Below are 14,747 nucleotides of genomic sequence, written 5' to 3'. Positions count from 1 at the left end.
AGACCTCCTCCCTCTTTCAATAAATGGCATTTGGCATTAAAAAAAAAGTAGTGGATTTGACATAGTTCTTTTGCACATCTTTAGTTTTCATCCCTTCTTCCAAATTGCCAACATCTTGGTAAATCAGCACCATTCAAATCTTTTCATGCCCACTATTACTGCCTCCTCTTTTCATATACCACATGTTTTACTATCTTACCCTACCTTATTTCATTATATCTTTCAACATTATTTTGTAAAAGTGAATACAAGGTCTTATACATCTGAAAGCTAGGTGATAACATTTAATTTCTATTTTATACCAATAATCACTTTTCCTATCTGCTGACTGCTTTATTGCTACTTATTTATTTAATTTTACTGAGACATTCCTCCTTTGGATGATATAAGGATATGTGAACATAAAAACACTTAAGTGAGAAGAGTTAAAAATAAAACAAACATTATATAACAATTGTCTTTAGATTTCCTTTAAGTTGTATTTTTGGATTACTTTATAAACTTTGGAATAAGCTCAGTCTGTCCTCTTTTTTCCTAAAAAACAATTTCCTTTTCAATCTAGGTAATTTCAGACAGAACAGAAACTAATACCTCTTGCCATGCCTTTCCTGGCCTGGGCTCCCCATCACTTCTCATAACTTCTGAGTCTCTGAAACACTTACACATTGTTGAATCTTTCCTTTTCTCTAAAGGAATAAATGGCTATAAATGTTTTATTTATATATTATATTTAGGATTTTAAGATGAAATTATATCTATTGATTAAAATGGCTTTATGTGTATGTCTTCATCCTATAGTCCAAAAACACTTTTAAGGTTTGTGTTTCTAGGAAAATAAAGGCCATACATACCCAAATATCCATATGAAAGAAGGCATTAATCCTTTCAATACCTGTTAGAATTAACATACTTTGGTGGATACAGAAATGGGGAAAAATGGGGACTGGAAGGTTAGTTCAGCAAGTAAGAACATTTGTTCCTTTTGCAATACATTCAGGTTTGGTTCACAGCACCCACATGGTGGCTTACAATTGTCTATAACACAGAAGAACCAAAGTCCTCTATTAGCTTCTGTGGGCAATACATACACACAGTGCAAATATATAATGTAAATATGTATATATATGGAGGCAAAACACTAATACACAAACAAAAATCCCCAAAAAACATTTAAAACACAGAAATAGAAAATAATTGGAATCTAACCTTACTTCCATTCTTATTCTTGATTAAATCAAGTTGGTAGACTTTTATTATTGATGGCATGATCTTTGTGCTTGTAATTAAGTTGCAGCTAAAATGAGTTAGCCACCAAAAGTACAGGATGCACATTGCTTAAAACAGTTTTTCTGGTCTTTCTAATGGGAAATGAAGAGTTTTTTAGATACAGAAAAGGACTATGTAATATTAGAACTTGTATCAGTGAGCTCTAAAAGATAAAGGTAAGTCTAAAACTCATGGAAACCCACTATCATTTCTCGTGTGTGTGTGTGTGTGTGTGTGTGTGTGTGTGTGTGTGTGTGTGTTCTTTATACAAATTGAACTTGAAAAGATCAAAATTCTCTGTAAACTTGCAAATAAGATGTGCCAACCAATGAACCCCATCACATTGTCTGTTGGGTGGATCTGGCAAGAAGCCATAGCTGAAAGTAATGGTGTGGAATGCCTCACCCCATTACTTTCAAAGCAAATGATCCTGCTGAAACCATTATATTACTCTCAATTTAAAAAGAAAAAAATGGAGGTGGTTTATCATCTCTTGTAATACATGAGGATGTGAATTTGTTCTCAGTGTGGGACAGGGAACTAAATATAAGGAGCTCAACTTGTCAGCTTCCTTGTCCAAGCCAGCAAAGAGACAACACATGATCAGCTTAGTTGTCAGTATTCATATCTGCTTTCTGAGTGAAGGAGTTTCTGGGTTGTGTGCTTGTCTAAATGGTTTATTACACCTGTGAGCTTTTTGATTTCAATGCTTGGGTTCAAAGTAAGATGATAAAATGAAAGGGATGTATTTTAGAGTTTTTTTATGGCAGACTGCTGTTTTCAATTTTTTATCTAATTATTAGCTAAAAATAGGTAGGTTATTAAGAACTCCTATATTTTGGATAAAGAAGCCAGAAATATACACTGGAAAAGAAGACAACACCTTTAAGAAATGATGCTGGTCAAATAAGAAATATATAAGTAGAATGTTTAAAAAGATCCCTACTTATCACCCTGAACAAAACTCAAAACAAAATGGCTCAAAGTCCTCAACATAAAACCAAATACACTACTGGACAGAACAGAAAGTGGGGAGTAGCCTTGAACTCATTGGCACAGGAAAAGACATTCTGAACAGCACACTGTTAGTACAGGCACTATGTCCAACAATAGATAAATAGAACCTCATACAACTCAGAAGCTTCTGCATAGCAAAGAACACTCAAATTGGGATAAGGCAGCAGTCTACAGAACAGGAAAAGAGGAGTTTTACCAATTAACTGCACATCTAGTAGAGGCATAGTATCCAAATATATAAAGATCTCAAATAACCAGATATCAAGAAAACAAATAACTTGTTAAATCCATTTTAAATTGGGGTACAGATATAAACAGAGAATTCTTAAAAGAATAAAATCAAATTTCTGAGAAACACTTAAAGAAATGTTTAACATCTTTCGCACTCAAGAAAATGCAAATCAAAATGACACCGAGATTCCATCTTACATCCATCAAAATGCCTAAGATCAATAAAACATATAACCTCTCATACTGGCAAGGATGTGGATTAAGAGGAACACTCATTTGTTGCTGGTGGGAGCACATACTTGCGCAGTCACTGTAAAAATCAGTGTGAGAGTTCCTTGGGAAGATGGAAATCGGTCTTATCTCAAGATGCAGCTATACCTGTCTTGGACATATAGACAAAAGATGCTTCATCCTACTGCAGATACACTTGTTCAACCATGTTCATTGCTTTTCTATTCATAATAGCCAGAAATTGGAAACCTCCTGGATACCTATCAACAGAAGGATGGTTAAAGAAAATGTAGTACATTTACACAATGAAATATTACTTCGCTGTTAAAAAGAATGAAATCATAAAATTCACAGGTAAAATGTATGGGGACTGGAAAAAAGTCATCCTGAGTTAGGTAACCTAGACCAGAAAGACAAATATGGTGTGTATTCACTTATATCTGGATATTATCTTTTAAGTCAATGATAAGAAAGCTACAATATAGAGAACAACAAAGTATTGTAGAGTATGTGACTGGAGGGTTCAGATAGATCTCCCAAAGAAAGATAAACATAATTAATATTTATGGTTTATTGGGGGATCTGAGACAAGAGAATTAAGTAGGGTATGCAGGAAGAAATATGGAAAGAGGTAGCTAAAACTAAGGACCATGTGAGTGGTATCTTTGGAGGTTCCTTGTCTCACAATGTTATGTCAGGGCCTTGTTTTTTCATTGTTATTTGTTTAATTTATCTTATTTTGTGTTATGTTATTTATATTATTTTTCTCTCTTTTTTTTTTTTTTACCATACAGATCCTTTGCTTCCAGTTTAGTGTTTTTATGTGTTTTCTGGAGTGTAATAAAGTGGATCTCTGCATCTGTACTGTTCTGGTGTCTTTCCTTGGGCTCTTTTCTTTTCTTTTCTTTTTTTGCTGTTGCTGCTATGGTGGTCATTGTTATCCTATTCTGATATGTTGGTTTGTTTCATCTAGTTATATTACATCTTACCATTGTCTTGTTGAAGCCTGTTTGTTTTCTATTGAGAGATAAAAATGGGGTAAATCTGGATGGGAAGGGAGTTGGGGAGGAGTAGAGGGAGGAGAAACAGTAATCAGGATATATTATGTGACAGGAAAAAAGCTGTATTCAAAAAAAATCAAATAAGGGCTAGAGAGATGACTCAGTGGTTAAGATCCACTTGCTGCTCTTGCAGAGGTACTGTTTCTGCTGCCAGCATCCACACAGAAGCTTACAGCCATCTGTCACTCCATTTCCAAGGAATATAGTACCTCCTTTGGACTCCATTGGCACAAGACACACACGTGGTACATACAAACTAATATCCATATATCTAAAATAATTTTTAAAGGAAATAAAATAACTTTTCCCAGAGAATAAGGTGATATCTGAAGGGAAAGAGGAAGGAATGAAGAATAAGGAGGCTCAGATGTGTTGCACAAGTTTGCAGTTCCTTCATTAATTGTTTGAGTAATTGTATGCCAGCTGGTTTGATTGCAGAGTGTACAGAGAGAGAGATAGAGAGAGATCTAGTAGAGGCGAAAAGCTTCATAGTCTTGTTTCACATTAGCATGGTTCATGCCTATGAGTTCTCGATTTTGTGGCCAGTGAACATTGGAGTGGAATGTGTACATATTAAAACACTAAAAAATATAGAGATAGAACAGTCTATTTTCTCCTGCTAATAGGACAGTGTCAGAGTCTGGGGTTGTTATCAAGAAATTTTTTTTGTCTCACAATCTTGAAAATGGAAACTTTGCTGTATCTGATGACAGCTTCACTGGCAGAGTATGTCATGTCACAGATGACATAGCAATAGGTAGGAGACTTCCTTTGCTCTCTCTTCCTATAAAGCTAGTGAATCAATCATTGGGCTACACCCCTATGATCTTTAAGCCCAACCATCTCTCAGTGATCCCATGCTCCCAATACTGCAACTGGGTTAAGCTTTTTTTTTTTTTAAGCTTTTAATCTCTGAATATCTCACTATGTATACTACAGTTAAACATGATATTGAGAAACAAACCATATTCAAACATCGTAAGAGTTGAAGGTTTTCTAGTATGGAATATAGAATATGACAAAAGAATTTAACTGTGATGTATAGGTAGAGAATAATGTCATTAGAAAGGAGTTCTGGGGAAGGTGCCTGTGGTAACTTTAGTAATGGGTGAAGTCTGTAACATTAAAGACAAAGGCCACCAATGTTTATTGCATGGTAGTCAATATGCTGTATTATATGAGGAAAGAGGCTAAAATTTGGACCCTCAATTGCATGCATACTAGAATTGAAAAACAAAAGAATATGTCTAAGATAATAACAGTAGGTTTCCCACTTGGTGGAGTGTGTTATTAACATCAGACTGGGCTAGACTGGAGAGATACATGTGACAATGGATTTGAGTTCAAGATAACATTACAAATTCCTGTTTGTCTTAATATAGATAAGATGGTTAAGGACACCATATTTATAGATATGTGTATGTACCTGGGTTAGTACACATGCCTATTATCCCTTCTCTATAGACTGATACCATTTGGAAACAATAAAAAAAGAAAGAAAGGCAAATACATAGCACCTAGAATGTTGCTTCTAATATTCTCCTACAAGAAGTGAGACTCCTTGGATAAATGTTAGATTTTAGAACTCAGGCAGCAAATGAGTATAAATCTGGAGCATTTCATAGTGCCAAGAAATACTGAAGCAGTCTTTAAAAGAATAAAGCAAAATAAAACTAGAGTAATTGCCTGTGCCAAAGATACATAAGGGCCAACCAAAAGGACTCCAGAGATGAAAGTTACAGAAATATGATCAACAAAGTGTTTGATTATAACATAATGTGCAAAAAAATATTCAGAAACCACAAAGATAAAAAATCGAATGCATAAAAATAAAATCTCTCTTATAGGAGAATTACAGATAATTCATGTCCAAGTGTGGTATTCTTCAAGTGTGGACTGCACAGGGTGACTTCATGCAGAAAAACTGTCACATGGGAAACAGGGAAAAGGGATGCAGATTTAGAATGGAAAATATCTCCTTACCAGGCAGGAAGCTGAATCTATGATAAATCATGCTGGTGTGTACCCACTGAAACTATGACATACTTCAAGTTTACCCCTGTAGTTTTATTTCTAAAACTCCATGAATCCAGCCAAATGAAGAAAGATTCATCCAACAGAGTTTAGCTCAGGAACAGTCTTATAAAATCTTGCCCACACTTCTCAAAACTCTTTTTCTTTTATTATTATGAAGAGATTTTCCATTAATTTTACATGTCAACCACAGATTCCCCTCTCCTCCCTCCTCCCACCCCCAGACCTCTCTCCCTAACCCACCCACCCCCATTCCCACTTCCTCCAAGGCAAGATCTCCCATGGGGAATCAACAGAGTCTGGTACATTCAGTTGAGGCAGGTCCAAGCCCCTCCTACTTGTACCGAGGCTGAGCAAAGTGTCCCACAATAGACACTATGCTCCAAAAAGCCAGCTCAAACAGGTCCCAATCCCACTGCTTCAAGGCCCGCTAAACAGTTCAAGCTAAACCACTGTCTTGCCTATCCAGAGGGCTTACTCCAGTAACATGGGGGCTCCTCAGCTATTGGTCCACTGTTTATGCATTTCCACTAGTTTGGCTGGTCATCTCTGTACATTTTCCCATCATGATCTTGATGTCTCTTGCTCATAGAATCCCTCCTCTCTCTCATTGATTGAACTCCTAGAGCTTGGCTGGGCACCCAGCCATGGATCTCTGCATCTGCTTCAATTAGTCACTCGATGAGGGCTCTATGGTGACATTTAGGGTTTTTAGCCATCTGATCACTGGAGTAGGCCAGTTCAGGCACCCTTTCGACTATTGCCAGTAGTCTAAGATGAGGTCATCCTTGTGGATTCCTGGGAGCTTCCCTAGCACTCTGTTTCTCCCTATTCCTATGATGTCTTCATTTTTCATGGTATCTCTCTCCCTTTGCTCTCTCACTCTGTCCCTATTCCAGTTCAAACCCCCTCTTCCCCTATATTCTCATCTCCCATCCATTGCCCTCTCATTAATCCCCTCACCCCATTTGCTGAAGTAGATATCATCTATTTCTTCTTTGCTAGGCAATTCATGCACCCTTCTTAGGGTCCTCCCTGCTAGCTAGCCTCCCTAAAGCTGTGGGTTGCAGTCTGGTTATCCTTTGCTTTATATCTAGTATGCACTTATGAGTGAGTACATACCATGTTTGTCCTTCTGAGTCTGGGTTACCTAACTGAGGATGATATTTTCTAGTTCCATCCATTTGTCTGCAAATTTCATGCTGTCATTGTTTTTTCTCTCCTGAGTAGTACTCCGTTGTGTATATGTACCACATTTTCTTAATCCATTCTTCAGTTGGGGGGCATCTAGGTTGTTTCCAGGTTCTGGCTATTACAAATAATGATGCTATGAACATAGTTGAGCATGTGTCCTTGTGGTATGATTGAGCATCTTTTGGATATATGCCGAAGTGTGGTATAGCTGGGTCTTAAGGAAGATTGATTCCCAATTTTCTGAGAAATCACCATACTGATTTCCAAAGTGGCTGTACAAGTTTGCACACCCACCAACAGTGGATCAATAAGACAAAACAACAGCCTACAGAATGAGAAAAGATATCAAAACTCTTAATGTCATCAGAATGATATCAGCAAGGTGAGAGAACACTGCCCCTAAAGCAACTCAGGTAACAAGGGTCAAAAACAGGTATACTTTGAATGTTTTTGTGTGTTTTGTTTTCACTCAGCAAACACTGTACCTCTGAGGTATATCTTTGGACCTCTCAAAACTATGAAAGCTGTGTTGAAGGGCATAAAGAGTTGGTAGGTCCATTCAAAGAAGTCCATGGGACACAGTTTCTATACTGAAAAAGTGAATTGCAAATTTTCCACTATTCTTGGGTTTTGTTGTTGTTGTTTGATTTGGTTTGGGTTGGGTTCTTTGTTTTGTTTCACTTTAGTATTGTTTGGAGTTTCTTTTTATTGTTTTGTTTTGGCTTGCTTTTTCTTTTTCTTTTCTTTTCTTTTTTTCTTTTCTTTTTTTTTTTTTTTTTTTTTTTTTTTTTTTTTTTTTTTTTGCAGGGGGTGTTGACAGACAGGCTTCCTTCCTGTCTCAGCTCATGAGACAGGGCTGCAACACACAAGTATGTTAGAACTAATAAACAATGATAGAATTTAGACTAAATAATGCATGGATTTTGGTGATTTCTTGGCATTCTGCTTAGAAGAGGTGACACAGCCAGGTGACCAGCCAAGCATTCCATAGGGAACTCACTGAATAGATCTCCTCAGCTCAGTCTCTAGACAGATTTCACATGTAGCCTGGTAATCTCAGTTAGTCTTTCCCAGAATTGGAGAAGAGCAGAAGCTAGTAATGAACCACAGAGGGCTCTACCCAAGCCCAGTTGCTGATCAGTGACCCTACCATGCCTTGGTGTTCTGCTTAGACACCTGTTTGGACAGCAAAACAAGCCCAAGTGCTGTTGTTGCCAACCTTGTAGCAACATAAACAGTCTCTAGTCTTGGAGCCTGGTACAAAGCTCTGTACAGCGAGGCATCAAATAACAGTAACATACAGCCAAAGGGGGGAAAATGCTACAGCTTTCCTCTATCAGAGATAAGTGCAGAGATGACAATGAAGTCCCACTTGAAAGAAGTCTCCAGTTTTCTGGCCCAGCCAGCAGCCTCCCAGTGCTATGAAGAATGGCTATTAATTCCATTTAATTTCAGAGAACAGCATAAGCAAAGAAGATGACAGAGCTGTCTGTCTAGGACTCTTGAAAGCTCTCCCATCACAAGCCTGAATACAGTAAATAGCAAAGGTTTGCTACAGTTAAGGAACACATACAAAGATAAATGAGGGTGCAATTCTCAAATGTGTAGCTATCAATGTGATGACACAGCATTACCCCCATCATCCAGAAGGGCAATTAAAAAGAGAAAGAAAACCCCATGGACCTATGATGTCTTCCAAGGAAATAATGAATCTCCAATGATGGGCAGTGAAGAAAAGTAAATATAAGGAGCAGAATATGACAGAATTCAGAAATCATTTTTTTTTTTTTTTTTTTTTTTTGGTTTTTCGAGACAGGGTTTCTCTGTGTAGCTTTGCGCCTTTCCTGGAACTCACTTGGTAGCCCAGGCTGGCCTCGAACTCACAGAGATTCGCCTGCCTCTGCCTCCCGAGTGCTGGGATTAAAGGCGTGCACCACCACCGCCCGGCAGAAATCATTTTTAATTCAAGGAGTTTCAAGAAAATGTGAATATAGATGAAAACACAATTTGTAAACCAAATTATGAATACAACAAAACATTGACAAAGAAAAAGAAATAATTAAAATATAAATATCTTGAATAAGGTGTGTTTAAAATAATCAAATCAGAAGAACAAAAAGAAAACCAAATGTAATGAATAAAGATGGCCTATGGGGACAATCAGACACTGCTACAGTCTAAATATGAAGCAACTCAGGGTTTGAGAGCCCTCTCTGAACTCAGGGGTGCTTTGAGAAATTGTGGCCTGGATGGTGGAGGTGGGTCAGCAAGCCTGTCAGGGTTGTGGTCTGGCTGTGTCTCTAGCTCTATTCCCTGGTTTCTGGTCAGGAATGATATGTAGCCAGTCACTTACACTCCCAGTGGACACATACAGAGCTAGTCTCAACGCTGTACCTTCTCCTACATAATAACCTGATATTCCTTCAAACCATGAGCTCAAATAAAGAAATCAGTCCTTCCTCCTGTCAACAATGAGAAAAGTAAATACTGATGCCGTCTAGCAATCCAATTTTGTGTAAGAGGAGCTTTTAAAAAGAGAAAGATGGGCCTAGAGAATATACTTAAAACAAAAATTACTATTACTATCCCCCATAGGGCAGTTTGGAAAAGATGACAACATACAAAAACAGAAAACTCAGAGACCACAAAGGAAATTCAACTTGAAATGAAATTCACTGTGATACATCCTAATCAAATGTCAACGACAATAAAAGAATGGGAAAATATGAAGATACAACACATATATACATTGACTCCAAAACATGGCTTTCAGGGAATGTCTCAGCAGACATGAATGAGCAGGATGAAAGTGCAGAGAAAAAAAGCCTCCCAATCAAAAGGAATTAACTTGGTTTGTCTTTCAAAAATGAGGGAGAAGTCAAACCTTTGAAACAGGAAAGAACAATGGTCTTATTCTCTTTTATTGTCCCAATTAAAACAAAACCATTGGATAAAATTATAACCACCTCAGTTAGTAAGAATTATGAGATAAATGTACGTATCATTAATCACATCATTAAAAAAAATGGTGGGAAATGTGTACAGTGTAAAGGTTTTGTAAGTGACTAAAGGTCACCTCTATTAGAACAAAATATTTTGGTGCTGGTCATGGTGATACATGCATGTAATCTCAGCCTCACCTGTAAAATAGAAGCAGGGGTATACATTCAAGGCCAGATTTGGATAAATGGAAAGTTCAAGGCCAGCAACATCCTGTCTAAAGTAAAATCAGGAAGCAAAATGTCAAGAAAAGATATCAAGGGCTGGATATGTTGCTCAATGGAGAAGTTCTTCTCTAGGATGTGAAAGGCCTTTGTATCAATCTTGACTGACTGGTATGTATAAGGTCTTGGTTTCTATCCCCTCAGTAGGCTGTCCCCTCCTACATCAATTACCAATCAAAAAAATTGTCCCTTAGACACGCCCATAAGGCATTCTGATGGAGGTAATACTCCAATTAAGATCCCCTCTTTCCAGGTGACTATTTTGTGTCAAGTTTACAGAAACTAACCAGCACAAGAGCTCTTTTACATTGTTAAGGGAAATATAAGTATTAAGCTAGTACAACCAGTGTATAAAAAGGTGAAGTGGTGGCTCACATATTCAAATATAAACTATGTGCTCCACATATTCCGACTTCTGGTTACACATCCAAAGAAAATAAAATTAGTATGACAAGGAGACATAAAAATGAAATTGAATGCATGTATCTTGAGAACATTTTGTGGAGTTGAAGAAGCTAGGCTCAGAGAAACAAATGACACATGCTTTTGCTTATTCAAGAAAGGTAAAATTGTTTGACCCATGTCATAGGAAAGGATGAGGATTGGGGCTGTGTAGGATATACACTGCAGTCAAAGGGTACATACACCATTTTAGATAGAAGTAAATATGTGATCTAATGTATAGAAAATGACAAAAATCAGTAATGTAGGCTTGTGAGCTACTGCATAAAATGTGACAATAATCAGTAATGTAGGTTTGTGATTTATTGCATAAAAAGTAACAATAATCAGTAATGTATGTCCCTATGGCAAAATAACTAAAGCAATACCTTTCAAGCATCTCAATCAATATGATATATCTGAACAATGAAAGGAATAAGAAGCCATGTAATTTCTCAGTAGATAAAGACATTTAAAAATCCAACAATCCTTTATATTACAAATTCTGAAGAAACCAGGTATAAAGAAACACTCTTCAAAATGATTATAACTGTATATGGCAAGCACAAAGAAGATAGCATATGAGACCAGAAAGCATAGAAGTGGTTGATTATAAGATCTGGTGAATATCCACTTTCTCTACTTAGTTTCCCCAATCCCAGGGTACTCAAGACACATAAAATGGCACAGTGGACCAAAATAATGGTACAAAAGGGAAAGACACTTTCAACCGAGCCTAAGGACCTGAGTTTGGTTGGTAGGTTTCACATGGTGAAAGGAGGAAATAGACTTCTACAAGTAGTCCTCTGATCTCCACACACATGTCATGGCACATGTGTACACATGTATGCATATACACAAATAATAAATTTAAATGTAGCAAAACGTTAATTTAAATGTCACAATATTTGCATATAACCTGAATACACCCCCCAGTACACATTGCAGCCTCTCTAGATTATTTCTAAGACCTAATATTAAATACTTTTAAATCTCATTATTTAGGGAATAACATTAAGAAAAAATGTTTTCATATTAGGTATAGATGAAATTTTACCCAAGTATTTTCCACCAGTGGCTATATGCCTTTGGGTAAATGGAACACATACTAAGGGCTTGCTGAATATGCCTATGTTTGGATAAACATGCATATATGAGTGTGCAGGTAAGTGATTCCATCCTGACTAACACAACCTGCTTGTTATCATATGAAATAGCTATTTCTTAGTTTGCTTTGTCAAGGTTCTTTGTAATATCTTCAGATAAATTTGCACCACTTAAATTATTTCTCATATTTGTTTTTTCTTTGGAGAAAACTACATTTTTTTTCCAAAAAACACTGGTTAAACTCAAATCGCTTTTTAAAAAAAAAAAATGTAAAGAGAACTGGTTTAAATATACTAAACGAACTTAAAACAACACACTGGAAAATGTTGCTCTTTAAAACAGAACAGTTTGTCATTTTAACATATAAATCCTTACCATGTTCAAACTTTAATAATCAATAGAGGTAAATTCAGTAAGAGATTCATTCATCTCCAAGCTGGAGTCTGCAGTGCAGAGAACAGAGAGGCTGAGTGACTGCCTCTCAGAGCACATTTACTGCTGCACCTGAGCACAAGCATGAACAGAATCATAAAGTGGCAAATTGCATGTTCAGATGCCAAACTGCAAGGCCAGATTGCTACTTATACCTGCAATTACAACCCAAAGCACAAACTGCGTCACACGCTCTGCACAGATGTGAAGTCAAACTTCGCAGCTGTAGCCTGTCTTTTGGCATTTACAGCCTTCGTGGCACACAATGAGGTCTACTGCACACAATCATGACTCAACTGATGTGAATGCTTCAGTACTATGATTGGAGGCTGGAGTCTCTGTGACCTGTATATAATGCATATCTTCCGTGGAAGACTTTTCTCATTTGAAATTGGTGAGGACCTCTGCTTATCCTTTAGAACAGCTTATTTTAATCAAGAAAAGAAAGGTCATCTTTGTTCAAACATTCAGTCATTCAGACAAACAATTTTTTCCTCTCTTGTGCTGTGGCTGTAACTCTGCAGTGGAGCACTTGCCTAGTGGGTGTAAGGTCCTGCGTTCAGGTCCCATCACTACCGAAGGAGGAGGAGGAGGAGGAGGAGGAGGAGGAGGAGGAGGAGGAGGAGGAGAAGAAGAAGAAGAAGAAGAAGAAGAAGAAGAAGAAGAAGAAGAAGAAACAGTGAGTCTGTAAAAACTGGACATGAGCTCCCAGCCTGCCCCCGACTTCCCTTCTGGACCAGAGCCCCACCGGGAAGGATCCCCTTTTCCAAGCCCCCCGGCAGCCCCTGCAATCTCCGCGCCCTGCCCCCATGCCCATCTGCCCGCGACTCCAGCCACTTCCTGAGACTTAGAGACCAGCCCCAGCTCCCAGCCTGCCCCCGACTTCCCTTCTGGTCCAGAGAGGTGAGTACCCGGATCCAACCCGGACCCCATCCCTGGACACCTGCCACTCCGGGAAGACCTGCCCAACTTGGCACCAGGTTCTGGCCACCGGACAGCTCCCTTCTAGCCCCACCGGGAGAGATCCCCTTTTCCAAGCCCCCTGCAGCCCCTGCAATCTCCGCGCCCCGCCCCACGCCCATCTGCCCGTGACTCCAGCCACTTCCTGAGACTTAGAGACCGGCCCCAGCTCCCAGCCTGCCCCCGATTGCCATTCTGGACCAGAGCCCGCCCCGGACTTCCCTTCTGGACCAGAGAGTTGGACAAGAGAACTCCCTTTTGGACAAAAGAGAGAGTCTTCCTGAATCTGTCAGCTCTTTCTGAAACAAGTACACTGATAAGACGAAGAAAGAACCACAAGGAGATGGGCAGACGTCAAGGCAGAAGTACATACAGCAAAATGAAGAGCAATACAGCATCACCAGAACCTAGCCCGCCTCCAACATCTAGACCTGAACACCAAAAATTGGAAGAAGCAGAAGAAAGTAGCCTTATGAGTAACTTCATGAAGAAGGTAGAGGCTTGTGTAGAGGAAAAGACAAGGAAATTGGAAGAACGCTATAAACAACTAGAGGAAAGAGCAAACAAATTAGAAGAAAACAATAAAGCCCTCCAAGAAAATAATAAATTCCTGGAAGAAAACATTAAAGTCCTGGAAGAAAACATTAAAGTCCTGGAAGAAAACAATAAAACACTGAAAGAAAATCATGAAAAAGCAATGAAACAAACAAAGGAAACAGTCCAAGAACTGAAAAAGGAAATTGAAAAAATAAAGAAGACACAAACAGAGGGAATGCTGGAAATAGAAACCCTGAGTAAAAGATCAGGAACTTCGGATGCAAGTATAACCAACAGAATGCAAGAGGTGGAAGAGAGGATTTCTGGCATTGAAGATACAGTAGAAGAAATAGTTTCATCAGTCGAAGGAAACACTAAAGCCAACAAAGTCATGAACCAAAATGTCCAAGAAATCTGGGACACCATGAAAAGACCAAACCTACGAATTATAGGGATAGAAGAAGGTGAAGAATACCAACTCAAAGGCACAGAAAATATATTCAACAAAATTATAGAAGAAAACTTTCCCAACTTAAAGAAGGAAATGCCTATGAAGATACAAGAAGCCTATTGAACACCAAACAGACTAGACCCCCAAAAAAAGTCCCCTTGACACATAATAATTAAACAACTAAATGTACAGAATAAAGAAAGAATATTAAGAGCAGCCAAGGAAAAAGGCCAAGTGACCTATAAAGGTAAACCCATCAGAATAACACCCGATTTCTCAATGGAGACTTTGAAAGCCAGAAGGACCTGGACAGATGTAATGCAGACACTAAGAAACCATGGATGTCAGCCCAGACTAATATACCCAGCAAAACTTTCAATCATCATAGATGGAAGGAACAAGACATTCGAAGACAAAGCCAGATTTAAACAATACCTATCCACAAACCCAGCCCTACAGAAAGCACTAGAAGGAAAATTCCAACCGAAGGAAGTCAGATACACACTCGAAAACACAGGCAATAGATAAAGCCACAACAGTAAACCCAAAGAAGGGAAGTAC

This window comes from Peromyscus leucopus, chromosome 9 (assembly GCF_004664715.2).
Source record: "Peromyscus leucopus breed LL Stock chromosome 9, UCI_PerLeu_2.1, whole genome shotgun sequence".
NCBI lineage: Eukaryota > Metazoa > Chordata > Mammalia > Rodentia > Cricetidae > Peromyscus > Peromyscus leucopus.
Note: the sequence above shows the minus strand (reverse complement) of the source record.